The 16,966-nt window shown below is 35.4% G+C and overlaps 1 protein-coding gene across 2 annotated transcripts in view; it reads left to right on the top strand.

Moving 5' to 3' along the window:
• The first annotated feature begins 400 nt into the window (after positions 1-400).
• The window catches only part of LOC134352918 (interferon-inducible GTPase 5-like), a 29,551-nt gene continuing 12,985 nt past the window's right edge, over positions 401-16,966 (top strand). For both annotated transcript variants that reach the window (XR_010019507.1, XM_063060532.1), the window contains exon 1: positions 401-890. The gene's annotated coding sequence lies outside the window, so the exon portion shown is untranslated. The remainder of the gene's footprint in view (positions 891-16,966) is intronic.

Raw genomic sequence — 16,966 nt, 5'->3', positions numbered from 1 at the left:
TGGGACGTGGAATTAAAATGTGATCACATTTGATCAAAGTTAACCACATTGCTCCGGGACTGGAGGGAGGCGCATGTGCAGAGAGGGCGGCAGTGGCCTCAGTGAGTTCGAGGGGTTTTACAGCATCCAACAGTTCCACAGACCACGCTGCTAACGCCGCTTGATTTACTTATTTTGATAGCTTAAAATTTCCCATAGATGGCGTTGGATTTGAAAATAAGCGTCTCCCAGATTCACCGCTCAGATCTCCGGACAACAGTCAATAACTTCACGCCTGCCACCCCTGTTCTCTGAGCCTGCCACTCCTGTTCTCTGTAACTGTTCACGTCCCATGTTGATGTGCGCTTTGTTCTACAGTTTACACTATTTCCTGGTGGGGGGGGGTGCTCCTCTCCAAACTCAAATCCTCATCCCAACCGGTCATGAATACCACCAACATCTGAGAACTCAGAATGCTCATTTCGGGTCATCACTACTCGTACGATTGTCATTCTCCCTTCAGGTCGCTGCTGTTCACGGACTGTGAGCCATGCACACCCTGAGCTGCTCTCGCTGAAAACCCGAATTCAACGGCACTCGGGTTGTGAACCCAGAGAACCTTACGGAACCAGTGAAGCACACTTGATTGTGTGGAACTTTCCCTGCTTACTTGCTACTCTGGATCCGGGTGGGTTTCAACGCGTATCATCGTGAGCAGAAGGATGCACTGGATTCAGTGAGAAGTCTCGATTTAAAGTGAAGCTACACCCTTTCCGAGAACAGGGCGGGACGAGGACTGAACACCTTATTACCGGAGGTGAAGTCGAAAAGAGAACCCAACAGAACACCAGCTTTCACATAACCCGGCTGTCTGAGCACAGGAGAATTGAAAGGCAAAATCCCAATATCAGGTATGATGGGTCGGGTAGTTTGAAGTGTGTATATTTTAATGCTGGAAGTATTCTGGGTGAGGATGATGAACTCAAGCATGGATCAGTCATGAAACTACGATGTTTTGTCCATTACTGAAACTTGGTAGAGAGAGAGAGACAGGAATGGATGAGTAACGTCCCAGGTTTTTGAACTTTTAGAAAAGATAGAGGGGAAGGTAAAAGGCGGGGTGTTGAACCACCTTTTTCCGACAAGTCCACATCAGACATGTCGAGGGTGTTTAAAAATCAATTCCACAAAGTTCAGGAAGGAAAGTTACTGTAACCCAGATTAATTAAACCAAAGATGTAATGTTAGGAAGTTGCACCTTTCTAACATGAAGTGTTAGGGATGAAAACGAGGGTTACCGATTTTAAAAAAAGAATTTGAAAAAATAACCCTATGACGGGGCGCCAGGCTGGACGCGGAGCGGAAAGGAGAAAAACGCAGCAACGGTCAGAAGCTTAAGACATGAACCTTTAAGAGTGGAATTAGTAGTGAGTATCTTTACCCTACTAACTTGAAAACCTCAGGGTGAAACCCCTGGAGGAGAGACAATGGCGACAAAAGATTTATTGAAGCTACGGCTATAACACGCAGCAGCTCTAACGAGGCAATATCGGCAGTGTTGAGTGTTCAAAATCCCCACCGTGTGGTTGGGAATTAGTTCCACAAAATCACACCAAGGGATTTGGTCAAGTTTTTGTACAAGTTTGTGAGTTGACTTTCTGTGGATGATCAACTATTTCATTCCAATGCAACAAGAAACGAGGAAGACCGCCCCCCCCCCACCCCCCATGAAGAACCAGCGCGGGAACGAAATATGTAATGACGGTGAGGATTTAATACGGTTGAATGTACAGGGTATATGTTTATTTTCATTCAAAGAATCCGAATTTGATGTTCTGGAGGAACTGATTATCTTTGCATTGACTTAGATAAATTACTGAACGAGATTTACTGTAAGAGTTGTGACGTTGGAGAATTGTCGAGAAAGGAGTTAAGCTGTGTATATATAATTTTGGAATTTAAACTTGTAGATATGCTGCCTGGAAATGAAACTGAACTATAATACTTGAATATAATACTTGAGAATAGGAATTATATTTGGTTTTCTAAGTAACTGGGGATAAGTAAAAAGGAACGTTTAGTCTAAACTTTTAAACACTAGATCTAATGAATTAGATTAGAGTAATAAAAGAATCTCAGCGATTCTAATTAAAAAGGAATTTGTTGCGGGTTGAAATATAAGATTTAGAGTCTATGCTCCAAATGTTGGAATTTTGAATTGTTTTTGATCCTATAAATATTTTGTAACTATTGTGTTTTTTTTTCTTATGAACAAAACCTTATTTCCAGAAGTGTGTGGTTTCGATTCAGTGCCTCCTTCTGATACCTAGAACCTTCTGATGGCCTACCAGCACCGAATGTAGTTTCATTTTCCAAAGAGTGCAGCGACCAGTCACAAGCGATAAGACCCGTGCCACACAGGTGTTACAGTATGTTCCTGTTAGAAGGAAGGCCAGGAAGGGAAAGATAAGAGAACCTTGGATGTCCAGAGAGGCGATGAATTTAGTCAAGAAGAAAAAAGAAAAGTATGTGAAGTTTCAGAATTTTGGATCAAACGGGGCACACAAGGAGTATAAGGAAGCCATAAAGGAATGAAGGAATGGAATTAGGGAAGTCAGGACGGGCCATGAAAAGTCCCTGGCAAGTAGGATTAAGGCGAATCCCAAGGCACCCTATACATATATCAAGAGCAAGAGCACATCTCGGGAAGGAGTGGGACCACTCAAGGATGAAGGGGCGGGGCATTTGCTCGGATGAACAAAATGTGAGTTATATACTTAACGAGTGTCAATATTTAACAAGGAAAATGATAGGAAGAACCGGGAGATCAGTGCTTTGTGTGTAAATACATTGGGGTGTTTAGAGGTCAAGAAGTTTTGGGCTCCTAATGAGTATTAATGTGGACAAGTTCCCAGCGCCTGATGTGATTTACCCCAGGTGATTGAAGCGGGCAAGGGACGAGATTGCTGGGGCCTTGACCAGTAGATTAAGTAGATGAACTCAAACCTCTGGGTTCGCGGGTTTCCTGCGGAGAGTGTAGACGGTCGAGCCGAGAAACCATCTGCTTTTCCAAAAATGCCCAAGCCATGGAACTGGTGCGCATCCAGAGAGAGAGAGAGAGAGAGAGAGAGAGAGGGGGGGGGAGAGAGAGAGAGAGAGAGAGAGAGAGAGAGAGAGAGAGAGAGAGAGAGAGAGAGAGAGAGAGAGAGGGAGGGCGACACTCTATGTCTGTTAGAACTTTAACTATTTATGTAATGAAAAAGCTGAGGGGAACTTTGAACAACATCGATACCGTAGATACCAGGAAACGTTGCCCCATAACGGAGACTTGTGAATCCAAAGGCCACTAGTTCAAGGGCACGATATTTAGCGAGAATCACATGGAACTAAACACATGGAAGAAAACCCCTGGCTTCAGAACTGACTGTCTGAGTGCTCGTACATGGTAACATGGACATACTTTGAAAATAACTTTATATTGAAGTTTGAACTTCGAACACTGCAAATTACAGCTCTTACAGTTGTCAATCAAGTGAAGGAGGAAGGAAGCAGAGATTTTCTTGTTCTTTTCTGGGATAGAGAGAGTTCCTGTTAATTGGCCAGTGTTTAATCAGGTCAGCCACTTACTTGGGACGATGCTTAAAGAACAAAACCTAATGGAGCAAATTGCCAGAATTCCCTGCCTTTATTTGGGACACGGCCACTTAATTGCGGAAGGAGACTGTTGTCCAACAGGTTAACGAGTTTTAGTCGCACACGCTTATGTGGCTGGTAGACGTTCCACCATGATGAGAACAAAGAGTTTTAAGATAGCATCAGTGTGTTTGTGTGTTTGTGTGTTTGTGTTCAAAAGCAGTGATTTTTGTCACGCATAGTTGATGAGAAATAAGCAGGAAGACAATGGTGAATTGTTCTGTTTTCTGTGTTTCAAGCATTCAGGCTGGAGATGCCAAAAACATGCAGGAGTGATAATTAAACTTTTCACCACTTCATCAAGTTAGGATCTATGAAGTACTTGAAGGTATTAAAGATCATCTTGAATGTTACAATGAAAATGAAGGTTTGGAAGATACAGTCATTGATAGCATTGCATGAAGGCAGACCATTATCTGTACTGGGAGTTGGCAATGATCTTGTTAATTGTTTTACTGGATGAATTCCTCTATCCATAAATATTAGGAACTAATACACAGTTTTATAGGATGGTGGCGTTCTAGATTGTTCTGTGTTTAATTTAAATAATTTGTTCCTCAGTTTGTCTTTTTTATACCTTTTTAACTATTTCCATGAAACTTTGGCTAATTGGGCAAAATGTAGTGGTCCCAATGTGTCCCAATTAACTGAAATTCACTGTATTTCCTGAACGACCAAAAGAAGCTGTGTTGATGTAGTTACTGGAACTGCTCTCAGTCTGGAGGTGAAATTGTTCCCCCAGTGTCTAAAGCATTCCAGGACTTTGCCCCAAAGGAGAAATAACAACACAATTCAAGACTGATGGGACATAGACTTTCAGATATTCTCTTGCTGGGGATGATTATTGATTTATGAATGGAGTCTGATAACGCCAGCCTCCAATGTTTAGACATTCTGATTCTGCTGAGGATGGATAACTAGCATGGTCATTTTAAAGATTCTGGCCCACTCCACTAATCGGTGGACGTGTTTTGTCTCCAAGATTTGGATATTTAGAAAGCACCTGAACGGAAGTTCAGTGTTCAATCATCAGCTCAACTCAGGTTCAATCTGCGATAGTGGTTAGAATTTCTGTCTCATTTAGGCTTCTGTCTTGTCTCATCAGGCTCTCATCTAGCATTTACTCAGGAACTCTGTCCTTGTCTCAGTCTCAAAATCCTTTCTTGATTCTAGTCTTGGATACTCCAGCATGTGGGTCCTTACTATCCTCGCCCCGGCCTCTCATCACAGTTACAGTACCTGTCACCTCATGCCTGCAGATGGACTTGGTCGTGCTCCATGCAGGACAACTTGTCTCATTACCTGAATTGATGTGAATGTTGTGCAAACAGCAGCAAATATCCCAACTTTTCATAAAGAAAGGAACGTTCATTGATGTTTGGGCCCAGACAACTGGTGTCAGGTCATCAGACAAATGCAGGTCATTGTTCAGGCAAACTTCAATAGAATCACTGGGATGCAGGTGATTGGAAATATAAAGACAGCATTTGACAGAGTGTGGCATCAAGGGGAAAATATCATAGAGAAGATTGTTGTGGCTGTTGGAGGTCAGCCCAGGGTATCACTGTGGAAATTACTCAGTGTATCGTCTTTGTCCAAACCATGTTCAACTGCTTCCATAATGACCTTCTTTCCACCCTAATGTCTGAAGTCAGAAGTTTGCTGCTGATTATTCAGTGTTCATTTTGTTTCAAAAGTTCTCAGCAAATGTTGCTCCCAACTACTGCCTGCAGCAAGGCCAAAGCAATATTTAATCAAAGGAAAAAGTGTCCAGTAATATCAGTACAACTGAAATGGCAGGGAATGACTATCATCATCTAGGAAAGGCTCAAACATCAATCTTTCTCACACAGTGTCATTGCCATTGTGAACTCTCTTCTTAGTGTGTACCAGTGATTCTGTAAATATCTAAGTACTTTGGCTAAAAGAGCAGGTGAAAAGCATTGGGTAATTCCTGACATCCAGAGACTTTCAATCACCATATGTTTCTGTGAAGGACAAAGGGTGAACAAGCTCAGTGTTGATAGTAATCTGATGGTTGAATCATGACTATTATGCTAGCTGGCTGTTTTCACCATACTTCAATCCATTAAATTATATCTCCCTGCTGCTGTGATGTGACCTGAACTCATTTTATTCTGAATCATCAGTTCATGCCTCTTCATTCCTCATCCAGTTACAGAATCCTTGTTTACTATTGTCACTTGAGAAAATGCTCTGGTCATCACGACATTGTGTCCAAGTTCTCAGTCCCACTCTGACATGTCCACGTTTCCCACAGCAGATGTCAGTTTCATCAGCCTTCTTTCTCTTTCTTCCCAATGTGAAAAATAACTTTACAGTCAGAGGAAGATTTCCAAATCAGGGAAGCTGTGGAAGATCATGAGAGCATCATCTCACATATGCTGAGCTCGGAATCTCTTGGTAGTGGTAATTTATAATTTAATCTCAAAATTCTCAAACTTCAAATTACATTTATTATCAACATGTGTATGCTTTACACAACCCTGGGATTCATTTTCCCCACGTACAGTCACAAAACAAAGAAGTATCAGTTCAAAGCAAAAATATCAATTATCAACCCCCCCCCCACATCACATACAAATGGCAACAAAAAAAGAACAACAGCACATAATATTGAAAACATAATATGAAAAGGCATATTTCAGTACAGTTCAGCTCAGTGTTCATTATCTGCAGGTTGTCCTGATTTGATTGTAGTTGCAATGTCACACATGCAACAAGTTCCTGTGAATCTTGGAGCCGGAGTAGGAAACACCATCTATTCAAAGTGATTATCACAGGCAACTGTGTGGCATTTTGCAGATGATGATTGATTTGCAGATTCCATGTTGTCGAATGCACTATGGACAATGTTCTTTCTTATTTCCTTTCACCTTCAGCTCTGAGCATCCAGTGTTCCACCACATCCTTTCCTGAAACCTTGAGGAGGAAACACAACTCCCCTCATATTCTCCTCTGTCAGGTTGACAAAAATAAGCAGAGACAATACAGTTGTGTATTTTCTGTTGAGCTAGAAGAGAAAATTGGGCAAACATGGATTTGTTCCAGCTTTATAATGATGCATCTCTGGCTAGGCTACATCTGGAGGATTCCATTTATTTTTGATTGGCCGATTATAGGAACAATATGGAAGCTTTGGAGAAGGTGCAGAAGAGGTTTACTAAAATATTGCCTAGGTCAGAGGCCATGCGCTGTGAGGAAAGTTTGGACAAACCAGGGACATTTTCTCTGGAGTGTTGAAGGCTGGAGGTAGCAGAGGGGTAGCGGTGGAGGTTGGAGGAATGTGGAAAAGATGTCACATAGAAACATAGAAACATAGAAACATAGAAACATAGAAACATAGAAACATAGAAACATAGAAACATAGAAACATAGAAACATAGAAACATAGAAACATAGAAACATAGAAACATAGAAACATAGAAACATAGAAACATAGAAACATAGAAACATAGAAACATAGAAACATAGAAACATAGAAACATAGAAACATAGAAACATAGAAACATAGAAACATAGAAACATAGAAACATAGAAACATAGAAACATAGAAACATAGAAACATAGAAACATAGAAACATAGAAACATAGAAACATAGAAACATAGAAACATAGAAACATAGAAACATAGAAACATAGAAACATAGAAACATAGAAACATAGAAACATAGAAACATAGAAACATAGAAACATAGAAACATAGAAACATAGAAACATAGAAACATAGAAACATAGAAACTAGAAACATAGAAACATAGAAACATAGAAACATAGAAACATAGAAACATAGAAACATAGAAACATAGAAACATAGAAACATAGAAACATAGAAACATAGAAACTAGAAACATAGAAACATAGAAACTAGAAACATAGAAACATAGAAACTAGAAACTAGAAACATAGAAACATAGAAACATAGAAACATAGAAACATAGAAACATAGAAACTAGAAACATAGAAACATAGAAACATAGAAACATAGAAACATAGAGACATAGAGACATAGAGACATAGAGACATAGAGACATAGAGACATAGAGACATAGAGACATAGAGACATAGAAACATAGAAACATAGAAACATAGAAACATAGAAACATAGAAACATAGAAACATAGAAACATAGAAACATAGAAACTAGAAACTAGAAACATAGAAACATAGAAACATAGAAACATAGAAACATAGAAACATAGAAACTAGAAACATAGAAACATAGAAACATAGAAACATAGAAACATAGAGACATAGAGACATAGAGACATAGAAACATAGAAACATAGAAACATAGAAACATAGAAACATAGAAACATAGAAACATAGAAACATAGAAACTAGAAACTAGAAACATAGAAACATAGAAACATAGAAACATAGAAACATAGAAACATAGAAACTAGAAACATAGAAACATAGAAACATAGAAACATAGAAACATAGAGACATAGAGACATAGAGACATAGAGACATAGAGACATAGAGACATAGAGACATAGAGACATAGAGACATAGAAACATAGAAACATAGAAACATAGAAACATAGAAACATAGAAACATAGAAACATAGAAACATAGAAACATAGAAACTAGAAACATAGAAACATAGAAACATAGAAACATAGAAACATAGAAACATAGAAACATAGAAACATAGAAACATAGAAACATAGAAACATAGAAACATAGAAACATAGAAACATAGAAACATAGAAACATAGAAACATAGAAACATAGAAACATAGAAACATAGAAACATAGAAACATAGAAACTAGAAACATAGAAACATAGAAACATAGAAACATAGAAACATAGAAACATAGAAACATAGAAACATAGAAACATAGAAACATAGAAACATAGAAACATAGAAACTAGAAACATAGAAACATAGAAACTAGAAACATAGAAACTAGAAACATAGAAACATAGAAACATAGAAACATAGAAACATAGAAACATAGAAACATAGAAACATAGAAACTAGAAACATAGAAACATAGAAACATAGAAACATAGAGACATAGAGACATAGAGACATAGAGACATAGAGACATAGAGACATAGAGACATAGAGACATAGAGACATAGAAACATAGAAACATAGAAACATAGAAACATAGAAACATAGAAACATAGAAACATAGAAACATAGAAACATAGAAACTAGAAACTAGAAACATAGAAACATAGAAACATAGAAACATAGAAACATAGAAACATAGAAACTAGAAACATAGAAACATAGAAACATAGAGACATAGAGACATAGAGACATAGAGACATAGAAACATAGAAACATAGAAACATAGAAACATAGAAACATAGAAACATAGAAACATAGAAACTAGAAACTAGAAACATAGAAACATAGAAACATAGAAACATAGAAACATAGAAACATAGAAACTAGAAACATAGAAACATAGAAACATAGAGACATAGAGACATAGAGACATAGAGACATAGAGACATAGAGACATAGAGACATAGAGACATAGAGACATAGAGACATAGAGACATAGAAACATAGAAACATAGAAACATAGAAACATAGAAACATAGAAACATAGAAACATAGAAACATAGAAACTAGAAACTAGAAACATAGAAACATAGAAACATAGAAACATAGAAACATAGAAACATAGAAACATAGAAACATAGAAACATAGAAACATAGAAACATAGAAACATAGAAACATAGAAACATAGAAACATAGAAACATAGAAACATAGAAACATAGAAACATAGAAACATAGAAACATAGAAACATAGAAACATAGAAACATAGAAACATAGAAACATAGAAACATAGAAACATAGAAACTAGAAACATAGAAACATAGAAACTAGAAACATAGAAACATAGAAACATAGAAACATAGAAACATAGAAACATAGAAACATAGAAACTAGAAACATAGAAACATAGAAACTAGAAACATAGAAACATAGAAACATAGAAACATAGAAACATAGAAACATAGAAACTAGAAACATAGAAACATAGAAACATAGAAACATAGAAACATAGAAACATAGAAACATAGAAACATAGAAACATAGAAACATAGAAACTAGAAACATAGAAACATAGAAACTAGAAACATAGAAACATAGAAACATAGAAACATAGAAACATAGAAACATAGAAACATAGAAACATAGAAACATAGAAACATAGAAACATAGAAACATAGAAACATAGAAACATAGAAACATAGAAACATAGAAACATAGAAACTAGAAACATAGAAACATAGAAACTAGAAACATAGAAACATAGAAACATAGAAACATAGAAACATAGAAACATAGAAACATAGAAACATAGAAACATAGAAACATAGAAACTAGAAACATAGAAACATAGAAACATAGAAACATAGAAACATAGAAACATAGAAACATAGAAACATAGAAACATAGAAACTAGAAACATAGAAACATAGAAACATAGAAACATAGAAACATAGAAACATAGAAACATAGAAACATAGAAACATAGAAACATAGAAACATAGAAACATAGAAACATAGAAACATAGAAACATAGAAACTAGAAACATAGAAACATAGAAACATAGAAACATAGAAACATAGAAACATAGAAACATAGAAACATAGAAACTAGAAACATAGAAACATAGAAACATAGAAACATAGAAACATAGAAACATAGAAACATAGAAACTAGAAACATAGAAACATAGAAACATAGAAACATAGAAACATAGAAACATAGAAACATAGAAACATAGAAACATAGAAACATAGAAACATAGAAACATAGAAACATAGAAACATAGAAACATAGAAACTAGAAACATAGAAACATAGAAACTAGAAACATAGAAACATAGAAACATAGAAACATAGAAACATAGAAACATAGAAACATAGAAACATAGAAACTAGAAACATAGAAACATAGAAACATAGAAACATAGAAACATAGAAACATAGAAACATAGAAACATAGAAACATAGAAACATAGAAACATAGAAACTAGAAACATAGAAACATAGAAACATAGAAACATAGAAACATAGAAACATAGAAACATAGAAACATAGAAACATAGAAACTAGAAACATAGAAACATAGAAACATAGAAACATAGAAACATAGAAACATAGAAACTAGAAACATAGAAACATAGAAACATAGAAACATAGAAACATAGAAACATAGAAACATAGAAACATAGAAACATAGAAACATAGAAACATAGAAACATAGAAACATAGAAACTAGAAACATAGAAACATAGAAACATAGAAACATAGAAACATAGAAACATAGAAACATAGAAACATAGAAACATAGAAACTAGAAACATAGAAACATAGAAACATAGAAACTAGAAACATAGAAACATAGAAACATAGAAACTAGAAACATAGAAACATAGAAACATAGAAACTAGAAACATAGAAACATAGAAACTAGAAACATAGAAACATAGAAACATAGAAACATAGAAACATAGAAACATAGAAACATAGAAACATAGAAACTAGAAACATAGAAACTAGAAACATAGAAACATAGAAACATAGAAACATAGAAACTAGAAACATAGAAACATAGAAACATAGAAACATAGAAACATAGAAACATAGAAACATAGAAACATAGAAACATAGAAACATAGAAACATAGAAACTAGAAACATAGAAACATAGAAACATAGAAACATAGAAACATAGAAACATAGAAACATAGAAACATAGAAACTAGAAACATAGAAACATAGAAACATAGAAACATAGAAACATAGAAACATAGAAACATAGAAACATAGAAACTAGAAACATAGAAACATAGAAACATAGAAACATAGAAACATAGAAACATAGAAACATAGAAACTAGAAACATAGAAACATAGAAACATAGAAACATAGAAACATAGAAACATAGAAACTAGAAACATAGAAACATAGAAACATAGAAACATAGAAACATAGAAACATAGAAACATAGAAACATAGAAACATAGAAACATAGAAACATAGAAACTAGAAACATAGAAACATAGAAACATAGAAACATAGAAACATAGAAACATAGAAACATAGAAACATAGAAACATAGAAACTAGAAACATAGAAACATAGAAACATAGAAACATAGAAACATAGAAACATAGAAACATAGAAACATAGAAACTAGAAACATAGAAACATAGAAACATAGAAACATAGAAACATAGAAACATAGAAACATAGAAACATAGAAAATAGAAACATAGAAACATAGAAACATAGAAACATAGAAACATAGAAACATAGAAACATAGAAACTAGAAACATAGAAACATAGAAACATAGAAACATAGAAACATAGAAACATAGAAACATAGAAACTAGAAACATAGAAACATAGAAACATAGAAACATAGAAACATAGAAACATAGAAACATAGAAACATAGAAACTAGAAACATAGAAACATAGAAACATAGAAACATAGAAACATAGAAACATAGAAACATAGAAACTAGAAACATAGAAACATAGAAACATAGAAACATAGAAACATAGAAACATAGAAACATAGAAACATAGAAACATAGAAACATAGAAACTAGAAACATAGAAACATAGAAACATAGAAACATAGAAACATAGAAACATAGAAACTAGAAACATAGAAACATAGAAACATAGAAACATAGAAACATAGAAACATAGAAACATAGAAACATAGAAACATAGAAACTAGAAACATAGAAACATAGAAACATAGAAACATAGAAACATAGAAACATAGAAACATAGAAACATAGAAACTAGAAACATAGAAACATAGAAACATAGAAACATAGAAACATAGAAACATAGAAACATAGAAACTAGAAACATAGAAACATAGAAACATAGAAACATAGAAACATAGAAACTAGAAACTAGAAACATAGAAACATAGAAACATAGAAACATAGAAACATAGAAACATAGAAACTAGAAACATAGAAACATAGAAACATAGAAACATAGAAACATAGAAACATAGAAACATAGAAACTAGAAACATAGAAACATAGAAACATAGAAACATAGAAACATAGAAACTAGAAACATAGAAACATAGAAACATAGAAACATAGAAACATAGAAACATAGAAACATAGAAACATAGAAACATAGAAACATAGAAACTAGAAACATAGAAACATAGAAACATAGAAACATAGAAACATAGAAACATAGAAACTAGAAACATAGAAACATAGAAACATAGAAACATAGAAACATAGAAACATAGAAACATAGAAACTAGAAACATAGAAACATAGAAACATAGAAACATAGAAACATAGAAACATAGAAACTAGAAACATAGAAACATAGAAACATAGAAACATAGAAACATAGAAACTAGAAACATAGAAACTAGAAACATAGAAACATAGAAACATAGAAACATAGAAACATAGAAACATAGAAACTAGAAACATAGAAACATAGAAACATAGAAACATAGAAACATAGAAACTAGAAACATAGAAACATAGAAACATAGAAACATAGAAACATAGAAACATAGAAACATAGAAACTAGAAACATAGAAACTAGAAACATAGAAACATAGAAACATAGAAACATAGAAACATAGAAACATAGAAAATAGAAACATAGAAACATAGAAACATAGAAACATAGAAACATAGAAACATAGAAACTAGAAACTAGAAACATAGAAACATAGAAACATAGAAACATAGAAACATAGAAACATAGAAACATAGAAACTAGAAACATAGAAACATAGAAACATAGAAACATAGAAACATAGAAACATAGAAACATAGAAACATGAAACATAGAAACATAGAAACATAGAAACATAGAAACTAGAAACATAGAAACATAGAAACATAGAAACATAGAAACATAGAAACATAGAAACATAGAAACTAGAAACATAGAAACTAGAAACATAGAAACATAGAAACATAGAAACATAGAAACATAGAAACATAGAAACATAGAAACTAGAAACATAGAAACTAGAAACATAGAAACATAGAAACATAGAAACATAGAAACATAGAAACATAGAAACATAGAAACATAGAAACATAGAAACATGAAACATAGAAACATAGAAACATAGAAACATAGAAACATAGAAACATAGAAACATAGAAACTAGAAACATAGAAACATAGAAACATAGAAACATAGAAACATAGAAACATAGAAACATAGAAACTAGAAACATAGAAACATAGAAACATAGAAACTAGAAACATAGAAACATAGAAACATAGAAACATAGAAACATGAAACATAGAAACATAGAAACATAGAAACATAGAAACATAGAAACATAGAAAATAGAAACATAGAAACATAGAAACATAGAAACATAGAAACATAGAAACATAGAAACATAGAAACTAGAAACATAGAAACATAGAAACATAGAAAATAGAAACATAGAAACATAGAAACATAGAAACATAGAAACATAGAAACATAGAAACTAGAAACATAGAAACATAGAAACATAGAAACATAGAAAATAGAAACATAGAAACATAGAAACATAGAAACATAGAAACATAGAAAATAGGTGCAGGAGTAGGCCATTCGGCCCTTCGAGCCTGCACCGCCATTTATTATGATCATGGCTGATCATCCAACTCAGAACCCCGCCTCAGCCTTCCCTCCCTACCCCCTGATCCCCATAGCCACAAGGGCCATATCTAACTCCCTCTTAAATATAGCCAATGAACTGGCCTCAACTGCTTCCTGTGGCAGAGAATTCCACAGATTCACCACTCTCTGTGTGAAGAAGTTTTTCCTAATCTCGGTCCTAAAAGGCTTCCCCTCTATCCTCAAACTGTGACCCCTCGTTCTGGACTTCCCCAACATCGGGAACAATCTTCCTGCATCTAGCCTGTCCAATCCCTTTACGATCTTATATGTTTCAATCAGATCCCCCCTCAATCTTCTAAATTCCAACGAGTACAAGCCCAGTTCATCCAGTCTTTCTTCATATGAAAGTCCTGCCATCCCAGGAATCAATCTGGTGAACCTTCTTTGTACTCCCTCTATGGCAAGGATGTCTTTCCTCAGATTAGGGGACCAAAACTGCACACAATACTCCAGGTGTGGTCTTACCAAGGCCTTGTACAACTGCAGTAGTACCTCCCTGCTCCTGTACTCGAATCCTCTCGCTATAAATGCCAGCATACCATTCGCCTTTTTCACCGCCTGCTGTACCTGCATGCCCGCTTTCAATGACTGGCGTATAATGACACCCAGGTCTCGTTGCACCTCCTCTTTTCCTAATTGGCCACCATTCAGATAATAATCTGTTTTCCTATTTTTGCCACCAAAGTGGATAACTTCACACTTATCCACATTAAATTGCATCTGCCATGAATTTGCCCACTCACCCGACCTATCCAAGTCACCCTGCATCCTCTTAGCATCCTCCTCACAGCTAACACTGCCACCCAGCTTCATGTCATCCACAAACTTGGAGATGCTGCATTTAATTCCCTCATCCAAGTCATTAATATATATTGTAAACAACTGGGGTCCCAGCATGAGCCTTGCGGTACCCCACTAGTCACTGCCTGCCATTCTGAAAAGGTCCCGTTTATTCCCACTCTTTTCTTCCTGTCTGCTAACCAATTCTCCACCCACACCAATACCTTACCCCCAATACCATGTGCTTTAAGTTTGCACACTAATCTCCTGTGTGGGACCTTGTCAAAAGCCTTTTGAAAATCCAAATATACCACATCCACTGGTTCTCCCCTATCCACTCTACTAGTTACATCCTCAAAAAATTCTATGAGATTCGTCAGACATGATTTTCCTTTCACAAATCCATGCTGACTTTGTCCGATCATTTCACCGCTTTCCAACTGTGCTGTTATCACATCCTTGATAACTGACTCCAGCAGTTTCCCCACCACCGACATTAGGCTAACCGGTCTATAATTCCCCAGCTTCTCTCTCCCTCCTTTTTTAAAAAGTGGAGTTACATTAGCCACCCCCCAATCTTCAGGAACTAGTCCAGAATCTAACGAGTTTTGAAAAATTATCACTAATGCATCCACTATTTCTTGGGCTACTTCCTTAAGCACTCTAGGATGCAGACCATCTGGCCCTGGGGATTTATCTGCCTTCAATCCCTTCAATTTACCTAACACCACTTCCCTACTAACATGTATTTCGCTCAGTTCCTCCATCTCACTGGACCCTCTGTCCCCTACTATTCCTGGAAGATTATTTATGTCCTCCTTAGTGAAGACAGAACCAAAGTAATTATTCAATTGGTCTGCCATGTCCTTGCTCCCCATAATCAATTCACCTGTTTCTGTCTGCAGGGGACCTACATTTGTCTTTACCAGTCTTTTCCTTTTTACATATCTATAAAAGCTTTTACAGTCCGTTTTTATGTTGCCTGCCAGTTTTCTCTCATAATCTTTTTTCCCCTTCCTAATTAAGCCCTTTGTCCTCCTCTGCTGAAATCTGAATTTCTCCCAGTCCTCAGGTGAGCCACTTTCTCTGGCTAATTTGTATGCTTCTTCTTTGGAATTGATACTATCCCTAATTTCCCTTGTCAGCCACGGGTGCACTACCTTCCTTGATTTATTCTTTTGCCAAACTGGGATGAACAATTTTTGTAGTTCATCCATGCAACCTTTAAATGCTTGCCATTGCATTTCCACCGTCAATCCTTTAAGTGTCATTTGCCAGTCTATCTTAGCTAATTCATGTCTCATACCTTCAAAGTTACCCTTCTTTAAGTTCAGAACCTTTGTTTCTGAATTAACTATGTCACTCTCCATCTTAATGAAGAATTCCACCATATTATGGTCACTCTTACCCAAGGGGTCTCTCACGACAAGATCGCTAATTAACCCTTCCTCATTGCTCAAAACCCAGTCCAGAATAGCCTGCTCTCCAGTTGGTTCCTCGACATGTTGGTTCAAAAAACCATCCCGCATACATTCCAAGAAATCCTCTTCCTCAGTACCTTTACCAATTTGGTTCACCCAATCTACATGTAGGTTGAAGTCACCCATTATAACTGCTGTTCCTTTATTGCACACATTTCTAATTTCCTGTTTAATACCATCTCCCACCTCACTACTACTGTTAGGTGGCCTGTACACAACTCCCACCAGCGTCTTCTGCCCCTTAGTGTTACGCAGCTCTACCCATATCGATTCCACATCTTCCCGGCTTATGTGCTTCCTTTCTATTGCGTTAATCTCTTCTTTAAGCA

This window comes from Mobula hypostoma, chromosome 10, assembly GCF_963921235.1.
Source record: "Mobula hypostoma chromosome 10, sMobHyp1.1, whole genome shotgun sequence".
Classification (NCBI taxonomy): domain Eukaryota; kingdom Metazoa; phylum Chordata; class Chondrichthyes; order Myliobatiformes; family Myliobatidae; genus Mobula; species Mobula hypostoma.
The sequence above is the reverse complement of the archived record's forward strand: the minus strand, read 5'-3'. Positions and strand labels throughout refer to the sequence as shown.